Source organism: Suncus etruscus, chromosome 19 (genome assembly GCF_024139225.1).
Source record: "Suncus etruscus isolate mSunEtr1 chromosome 19, mSunEtr1.pri.cur, whole genome shotgun sequence".
Taxonomy (NCBI): Eukaryota; Metazoa; Chordata; class Mammalia; order Eulipotyphla; family Soricidae; genus Suncus; species Suncus etruscus.
In genome coordinates, this window is record NC_064866.1 from 20,705,751 (window position 1) to 20,716,098 (window position 10,348).

The 10,348-nt window shown below is 36.2% G+C and overlaps 1 non-coding gene across 1 annotated transcript; it reads right to left on the reverse strand.

Annotated features, from left to right (window-relative positions):
- Positions 1 to 314: 314 nt before the first annotated feature.
- On the reverse strand, positions 315 to 421 carry LOC125997743 (U6 spliceosomal RNA). Its single transcript, XR_007491765.1, has one exon. It is a non-coding gene; the product is annotated as a U6 spliceosomal RNA (small nuclear RNA).
- Between the last annotated feature and the right edge of the window lie 9,927 nt (positions 422 to 10,348).

Here is a 10,348-nt window from a genome sequence, read left to right on the forward strand (position 1 = left end):
TATAGGGAAATGTTACTTTAAAAAAAAAAGGCAGTCCTTAATTAATCTGTATACTGAACACCACACTGTCAAAAAGAATCAACAATTGGGGGCCGGAGAGATAGCACAGCAGTAGGGCATTTGCCTTGCTTGCAGCTGATTCAGGACAAACGGTGGTTCGAATCCTGGCATCCCATATGATTCCCTGAGCCTGTCAGAAGCGATTTCTGAGTGCAGAGCCAGGAATAACTTCTGAGCATCACTGGATGTGACCCAAAAACCACAAAACCAAACCAAAACAAACAAACAAAAAAGAATCAACAGTTGAACAAAGGAGATATATTGAATGCTTCACAAATTTTCCTGCCATGCTTACACAGGGACAATATTAATCTTCTGTGTATCACTCTGGTTTTAATATATGTGCTTCCCAAGTGAGTATAAAATCTGGTTTTAAGATATTCTTTTGTTGTTGTTATTGCTCCTGTGATGCTCAGAAATTACTCTTGACAATGGTGAAGGGGCCATATGGGGTGGAGGAATTGAATCTGGGTTAGCCACATTCAAAGTAAGCACTCACTCTACCTGCTGTTTCAACACTCAGATCCAAGATATTTTAAGTTGCTCAATGTGTGTGTGTGTATAAAGCATAGCTATTACAATTGTTTTTGTATCTGTTTTACTTAGAAGGCTGTTTATTTTTTTCACACATTTTTCCTACTCAAATTATGTAACATAGAGCCTATGCTCATATTCTCAATATCCTGCTTTGTAAAGTTTCCTGTAAATATTAGTAAGCAACTTCACTTTACACTAATGGATGGATTCAGCTTTGGTTTAAAGCAGAGCTAAAATCAATCACTTTTTCAATTCTCCATAATATTTAAGTAGGAAACTAAAAAATACACATCATTTAGAGCCTACTGCAGGTATGGCCCTTTCTTCCTCTTTCTTTTTTATTATAAGTACTTCATACTCCTGTTTTCTTTTTATTTGAATTCAAGATCTTTATCATTCCATGCCCTATATATCTTACAAATTTTACTTTACCCCATTTTTTAAAATTTTCTCCGGTTATATATAATTACAGAAATCTTCTCCATGACTCTATTCATTTAACATTTTTATTCTAACATATTCAATACAGTGTGAATACATTAATGGTATATGGCCAGGTTTTGCACATATCATCTCTGACCTAAAACAATGGAGTGAAAAGGGAGAATTCAGTTTGTCTATTGTTTTTATGTGCCTGGTTCCAGACATTTTTTGAGTATGTGGGGACATTTCCTTAAATTCATCCTGAGCCTATATTTATGTACAGTGATGGTTGAATTTTTGTTGATCAGCTGTATTATTATAATTTTAATAGTTTTTTTTGTTTGTTTTGGGGCCATACCCAGCAGTACTCAGGGATTACTCCTGGCCCTACACACAGAAATCATTCCTAGTGAGCTCAGGAGACCATATGAAATGCCCGGGATTGAACTCTGGTCTATCACATACAAAACAAATGCCTACTCACTATACTGTCATTCTGTCTCCTAAATACTTTTAATTAAAAAATGTCATTTCAGAAATATATGAGGTCAGAGGTATCTTGTTTTAGGGAGGGAAACAGCAGGATGATTGAAGTAAGAGGAATTCCTATGTCAGAGGCCTCTGTGCACATTTTCCTGAAATACCTCAGCTCTGCGTAATGTATTTTATTATTTTTAACAAGTCATAACAGTTACACTTTCTGACTTGTGGCTTAAATTATAAAATCACCAATATAACATAAGAAATAAAAAGGGAAGTGCAAGAACAATAACAAGCAGGTGAGGCTTTTGCCTAGTATGCAGCTGAACCAGGTTTGACCCCGGAATCACATGTGGTCCCCCAAGCTGGCCAGGAGTAATTTTTGATCACAGAGCTAGGAGGAACCCCTGAATGCTTCTGGGTGTGGCACAAAAAAAGTAAAATCACTAATATAATAATGCTAATACTTTATTAAAGAGTTTTCTCAATTCTTCCCAGTTTATATTTCATAATAACTTGCATATCATCCTTTCAAAGACCTAAAGAGTGACTTGATGATTGTTAAAGACAAATAAAAATATTTTTAAAAATGCATTAGCCTAGGACAGGAACGATACCACAGTAAGTAGGATATCACACACACACACACACACACACACACACACACACACACACACACACACACACACACACACACACACGACATTAGCCACCACAGTGGATATTCTGAGTCATCTAAATGTTCTTGAGCAGGAAAAAAAATGGTCTGATGAAAGTATCCAGGTCCATACAGGCTGGAGAAACCAGGTAAGTCAGGTAAACACAGTAATGAACAATTTCATTGAACAGAAATTGAGATGGTAAACAGAATGTATCTCTGCACCTCCAGCTAAAGCTTCATGTTCAAACGATAGGAGGCATAAAACACATAAGACCTACACAATAAAGACTTAAAAATCAAAGGCAAATTACTGGCTGATTTCAGTAAAAAAAGAGTCTTTCAGAGACCCCATGAGGAATTTATTAGCACCAGTTTCCTTCACATTTGACTTCCCACTAAAACCAGAGAGAGGAATAGCATTGCAGAGGAAACATTAAAAGTATCAGTGGCACAAGTGGTAGGGCATTTGCCTTACATGCACTAACCTAGGACAGATCGCAGTTCGATCGCCTGGGGTCCCAAATGGTACCCCAAGCCAGGAGCGATTTCTGAGTGCATAGCCAGGAGTAACCCCTGAGCGTCAATCTGTGTGGCCCCAAAACCAAAAATAAATAAAGTATGAGTTGTGCCAAAACTGATCTTAAAGTTCTGTTCTCAGTCAATGCTCGGTATTGTACCTTAGTCAACAGTAGAGGTGTAATTTTCAAGTAGGAAGCACTATTGGGATATTTAAATATTTAAAAATTGCTTGAATGTTTTAAAAATGCACTTAAAGCAGGAGACATAGTACACATAAAAGGGCTATGCATGGGCCCGGAGAGATAGCACAGTGGCGTTTGCCTTGCAAGCAGCCGAGCCAGGACCAAAGGTGGTTGGTTCGAATCCCGGTGTCCCATATGGTCCCCCGTGCCTGCCAGGAGCTATTTCTGAGCAGACAGCCAGGAGTAACCCTTGAGCACTGCCGGGTGTGACCCAAAAACCAAAAAAAAAAAAAAAAGGGCTATGCATAAAAATGACCCCATTTTGGTAGCATATGGTTTCATAAGGGTGTAGTTCAGAACACCCTGAATATCACTGAAATGACTTGGTATCCCAAGCACTGCAGACTGCAAAAAACACTGCATTTCTTGCCCCCTGTGTTGTACGAGCTGTCAAGAATCCCTGGAAGGAGGCCCTGTGCTGAGGGGGGCCGATCCAAATTAATCCTATCTGTGTTTCAGAATGGGGTATAATTGTATATCAAACACCACAAAATTAGAACAAAGGAACTTCAAATAAAAACCAATTATATTTATCCAGATATCAGTAATAAATGTTACCCACTATAATTATATAATGTGTATGGAAGGACATATACATTTTTAAAAAGAAACTAGAAACTTTAATTGCTTTTACAGAAAACAATTCATATACTCAGAGTCAGGAACACTTTGTATAGTGTACTCTATTTTGAACTATTTGAGTTTCTTTTTTTAATATATGTAACACTTTATAAAAATAAATGTTCTGGGGCCAGGCAGTGGCGCTAGAGGTAAGGTGCCTGCCTTGCCTGCGCTAGCCTTGGATGGACCACGGTTCAATCCCCTGGTGTCCCATATGGTCCCCCTATCCAGGAGAGACTTCTGAGTGCATACCCAGGAGTAACCCCTGAGCGTCACAGGGTGTGGCCCAAAAACCAAAAATAAATAAATAAATAAATGTTCTTTGATAGCACATATGCTAAAATTGGAACAAAGCAGAGTATTAGATAGCCCTTCTGCAATGATTATATGCAAATTTATAAAATGTGCCGTAGTTTTATGTTTCCAGAGCTAAAGAGTGTTTATAGCCACATCCATGATACCAGCTAAAAGAAATCCAAAGAAAAGTACACCAAGACACATTCTAGTCAGAATGATGAAAATCACAGAAAGAATGATACTTAAATCAGTGAGATATTAAGGGGAAATTACATACAAAGAAGCATTAAGAATTACAGCAGATTTATTATAAGCAACCCTCAAACCTGAATGCATCGGCAGGATATAGTGGAAAATTTAACTCAATGAAATGAATACCTCACCATAAATACTTCACCCAGCCAAACTTTCTTTGTGGTTAAAGGAAGGTTACACAGCTGTACAGATAACTACCAACTGAGAACATTTACAGACTCAAATCTACCTTAAAAAGAACTGAAGGTTCTACTTTAAGGCAAGATAGACCCTGCAAATACATCAAACTTCTACAGAAAGATGTAGACAATCGTCTACATGACAATCATCTCTCTCAACACCAAATAGATAAAATACACCAATTAAGAGGCACAGAGTGGCAAAATGTGTCAGAAAATTGAATATAACATTCTGTTGCCTGCAAGAAGCACATTTGAGTAGTCAGAGCAAACACAAACACAAAATCAAGGTTGAAAAATAATCCTAGCAAACAACTCCTTTAAAACCGCTGACCAGAGGAATAGCACATCAAGTAGGGCATTTGTTTGGCACAAAGTTGAACTGGGTTCAGTCCCTGGCATTCTATATGGTCTTTGAACCTATCAGGAGTACAGAGCCAAAGTAACACCTGAGCACTGCTGAGTGTGGCCTCCACCACCAAAAAAAATATATATGCTACAGTGGCCATACTAATATCATATAACAGACTTTAGCCTTAAAATGATTATAAGAGACAGAGATGGCCATTTCTTAATAATCAAGAAATATGTATATCTGGAAGAAATCACACTTCTAAATGCACCCAGTGATGTGCCAGCAAAATACATAAACAACTAGTACTAAACTTGAAGAAAAACATCAGTAACAACACAGTAGTAGTTGGAGACTTCAACACTGCTCTATTGCCACTTGATAGATCAACTAGGCTAAAATTCAACAAAGATATATTGGCTTTGAAGGAATAAATGAAAGATAAAGGCTTAGTACATATAGGCATATATGTATACATGCATATATATTATGTATGTAATATAAACACATACATATGGGCTTTTCATATCCAAAAGGCTGAATATACATTCTTTCCCAATGCATATTGGAGTTTTCCCAAAATTGATCACATGTTGGACCACAAAACCTACCTCCATAAAATCATTAGCATAGAAATTGTATGGACTATCTTTTCAGACCATGCTGCACTGAAAAAAGAAGTGAATTTCAAACATATACAGAGAAATTATTTTAACACTTGCAAATTCAACTGCTCACTGTTCAACAACCATTGGATCAGAGAAGAACAAGAACAAGCAATTCTGATACAGATGTGGGGAGAAAGGAACTCTCATTCACTGCTAGTGAGAATGCCAATGACTCCAACCTTTTGGGAAAACAATATGGATATTCTTCCCAAAAAATAGAAATTAAGCTTCCGTATAACCTGGCATATCCTATGAATATGCCCTAGGAACCCTAAAACACAAGATGAAAATCTTCTGCAATCCTGTGTTGCAGCACTAGTTACAATAGCCAGAATCTGAATACAACCTAAGAGCAAAACAGATGAGTGGATGAAGAAACTGTGTTACATCTGCACAATGCAATACTATGCAGCTGTTTAGAAAAATACAATCACGATTTTTTTCTTATACATTGCATACCACGGTGTCTAAAAGGGAAGAAAAGGAAGAGACAGAGATTAAAAAAATGTCTGCCCCAGAGGCAAGTGAGGGGATGAGGATGAGAGGAGCAAAACTGGGGCATTGTTTGTGGGAACTATGTGGAAATATGGAAATATGTGGAAAATATGGTGAAGGGTTTTGTACATTATATATGGAAATTCAATCATGAATAACTTTGCACTGTGTAAAAAACAACTCTATTATGACTAACCTTGTAACCATGCTGTTTAAATAAAGTAAGCAATTTAAAAAAAGGAATTCCTTGATCATTTTGTGTGTGTGTTGTGTTGTGTTTTTTGTTTGTTTTTTGTTTTTAAGCCACAGCTGGCAGTACTCAGGGATTACTCCTGACTCTACGCTCAAGGTCATCCATGGTAATTTGGGAGACCAGATGGGATGCTGGGGATCAAACCCTGATCAGCTGCCTGCAAGACAAACACCCTAGCTGCTGTGCTATCACTCCAGCTCCAGAACTCTTCAGATCTTTTAACCAATTTGTTGTCCTATAGCTTTCTCCATCTCAATAAAGTATCCTCCATAATCAATTGCTTAGCTAAAAACTTTCAGATTATCCTTGATGCCACTATTCCTTGCTCAGGTCTATAGCCAAAATATTAAGAAATTCATGACCTTCAAATTGTATACAGAATTAATTGTCTGTGCTCTTTCACTCTGCCTCCTACAACATTCACCTGATATTTACGGAAAATTCCTACTTAGCCTTTTTATAACTTCTGTTATTATACCTCTACACTCTTCTCAAACAATAACCAATATGATTCATCCATATTGCAGTTCTTATACCATATTCTGTCACGTTCCTGCTCAAAACTCTTCATTGTTTTCCTACCTCATATAAAAATAAGTCTGATCTAATTTCCCATAATATCTGCCCTAGAACACTGCCTTTTTCCTTACATATAATAAACATTATTATTAAGGCTTCTCTATTTTGTCCCTTCCCAGAATGTACTCATGGACAGCCACATGGCTTTTTTATCTCTCGTTTTCTTCAAGTCTTTCTTCAAATGTCACTTTTTCTATGTGGTTGTTCTGACCAATGCACTTAAACTTGCATTCTCCCTTCACTTAATACCTTGGTCATCTTTTTTTGCTTTATTTTTAAATAGTAATTGCTGTCTTCTGACTTATGTTTGGTACTTCTGTTGTTTATTTTTTATATTCTCCACTGTAAAACTATTCATAAGGTTTGATTTGTTCACGGCTGTATCTCTTAGCATTTTGCATGTACTATTATATAAATACTAAATACATATTTGAATGATTACTTAAAGGAATGAATGAATGAATGCATCTGTAGAAAATCATTTTTATTTTTTATGATACATGAACATATGAAATGGGAAAATATAAAGATGTATTGAGCAGAGAGTTAAGAATCTAGTTTCTGTTTTGACTGGCCTACCTATAAACTGGGTCTATTTGTAGAATATTTGTAGTTTTACCTCTGAGACTTAGTTCCCTAAACTCTAAACCCTGTCTTGTAAGGCTAGTAACAATCTTAAATATAAAGTTATCTCATGTTTATGCAAAGAATGAATATAATTATTTCTTACCCACCAAATAATAGTGCCATAAACTAAAAGCAAAGATATTGAATATCTCTTCAGAAAAATGTGGTTACACATAGAGCATATTTTTAAAATTTTTTCATCAAAGTAAGTCCTAGTTAGGTCTACATTTTATCAAGACATGGGCAGTAATATATAAAGTTCAACAGAATGAGAGACCAACATCTTTTAGAATATTGGAAAAGAAAATAAAAAGGGATATTTAGATCTCTCTTTATTCTATACTCATTTGGGTGTTTATTCAAATCCATTTATTTATATGGTCATAAAATCTTTCAAATTATTATTCCTATTTCCAAAATAGGAAATTCTTATGTTCAGTGCCCTAACTTCATACCAGTTTACTTTATACCAAATAACTGATTATTTATATCTTATGTTTGTAAATTCATGTTAGTATAAAAGCCAAAGAAATAAAAAAAACATAAAGATGTTAAATAATTTATTTATGATTATAATTTATTTATTATATCATTTGGAATATTTTTATAGATTTCCAAGATTGAAAAACATTGTTTACATGCAAGAAATAAGTCATTATAATAAAATCGTATTGGATCAAATTTTCTTGATTATACCTACTAATAAATAATTCAAGATTTATGTGCTTGTCAATTTTGAAATAGATCCTCAACCTATTGAGGCACTTTAAGCTGATTAAATTATACTTCATTTTATCTGAGAGTTGCATTTTCTCAGTAAAACCTACCTTGAAAAATACTGAAAATAAGATTGGAAAGAATAGTATTAACATAGGAAAGAACATAAACATAAAAGGTTATTCTTTGCATACAACTATCTGAGAACATGGAGGCCTGTATTGACTGATTTCTAGTTCAGGATCTGCTGTTCATAAACTTCTGTTCTTTTTTGGGAGGAGGGGGGGTGTCACACCCAGCAGCGCTCAGGGTTTACTCCTGGCTCTGCACTCAGAAATTGTTCCTGGCAGGCTTGGGGAACCATATGGGATGCAGGGATGCAATCGGGATTCGAATCGATGTCCATCCTGTATTGTTCGAGTGCAAGACAAAAGTCCTAATGCTGTGCTATCGCTCCAGCCCCCATAAACTTCTGTTCTAAGGGATGGCTTCCACATAAGTTGATGACTGACCAGGTCATCACTCCCAAAGTTGGTGTTTCTCCTGGTTTTTCCTTTTTTGTCTTTTTTTTTTAATATTTTTATTTGAACACCTTGGTTACAAACATGATTGTGGTTGTGTTTCAGTCTTATAAGATGACACCCCCCCATCACCATTGCAACATTCCCACCACCAATGTCCCAAATATCCCTCCTCCCCACCCTGCCCCACCTGTACTCTAGACAGGCTTTCTATTTCCCTCATACATTCTCATTGTTAGGATAGTTCACATTGTAGTTATTTCTCTAACTAAACTCATCCCTGTTTGTGGTGAGCTTCATGAGGTGGGCTGTAACTTCCAGCCCTCCTCTCTTTTGTGTCTAAAAATTATTATTGCAAGAATGTCTTTCATTTTTCTTAAAACCTATAGATGAGTAAGACCATTCTGCATCTTTCTCTCTCTCTCTCTCTCTGACTTATTTCACTCAGCATAATAGATTCCATGTACATCCACGTATAGGAAAATTTCATGACTTCATCTCTCCTGACAGCTGCATAATATTCCATTGTGTATATGTACCATAGTTTCTTTAGCCATTCATCTGCTGAAGGACATCTTGGAGTCTTGCTATGGTAAATAGTGCTGCAATAAATATAGGTGTAAGGGAGGAATTTTTGTGTTGTATTTTTGTGTTCCTAGGGTATTTTCCTAGGAGTGGTATAGCTGGATCGTATGGGAGCTCAATTTCCAGTTTTTGGAGGAATCTCCATATAGTTTGCATCCTCACAAATCCAAATTTGCATATGAGTCACTACTACTCTTGATAAGTTTTTTCTAAATATAGAAATGTTCCTAAGAATATGATAAAATATGCTAGATAAATAGATGATAGATAGGTAGATAGATAAATGATGATGATGATGATGATGATGATGATGATGATGATGATGAATAGACAGACAGACTTTACTTCTTAGTGGGGAGTTGTCACAACTTTTTTGTTCTGTTTTGTTTTTTTGGGGGGTCACACCTGGCAGTGCTCAGGGGTTACTCCTGGCTTTATGCTCAGAAATTGCTCCTGGCAGTCTCAGGGGACCATATGGGATGCCGGGATTTGAACCACTGACCTGTTGCATGCAAGGCAAACACTTTACCTCTATGCTATCTCTCCAGCCCCACAATTTTTTTGATATAGGGGTAAACCTTCAACTTTGTAAGGGGAGAAAGAGTAGAGCCTGTCTGGAGACAAGAGATTTATTAACAGTGTAATAAAGTATAAAAACTTGCAATCTAGCATAAACATGCAGGAAAAACATTTGAGTTTTTATATGCATACACTGCTATTAGCATGCTATCCACCATATGTACTTTTGTAAGGGAAATAAAATTTTATTGTTAGCTTTGCAACACAACAAAACCAAGTACCTAACACAACAAAAAAGTAAGGAAACTCAAAAGCAGTCTCTAAAGTCCAGCATCTGGTAGTCAAACCATTCATGAACTTCTCTATGTAGCAGAATCATTTTAATTGCATGGCACCTATGAATCAATGTCTGTTTTCTCTCTACCAACCCTTTCTACAAGGTCTCAAAGACTGGAGCCTGATGCTTTCTCTGAATGTATATGACACTAATTTTTGGGTCTGTGATTCTATCTGTGAAATTCCCAACTCAAAGAAGCTTCCAAACCAAAGATTTGTGATCATGAAAAAACTTCCTAGTAGCAAAACTGACTTGAAGCTATTTAATGTGATGCTTTACTCCAAGATAATATATGAGGCTATGCCTTAATACAATTTGTAGCCCTAACTATTTATAGGGGATCCTTTATTGCTCTAGATGGGGTGCTTTATGTGAAATTTATCACATATTGTCTGGCCACTCTATAAAGCATAAATAAAGT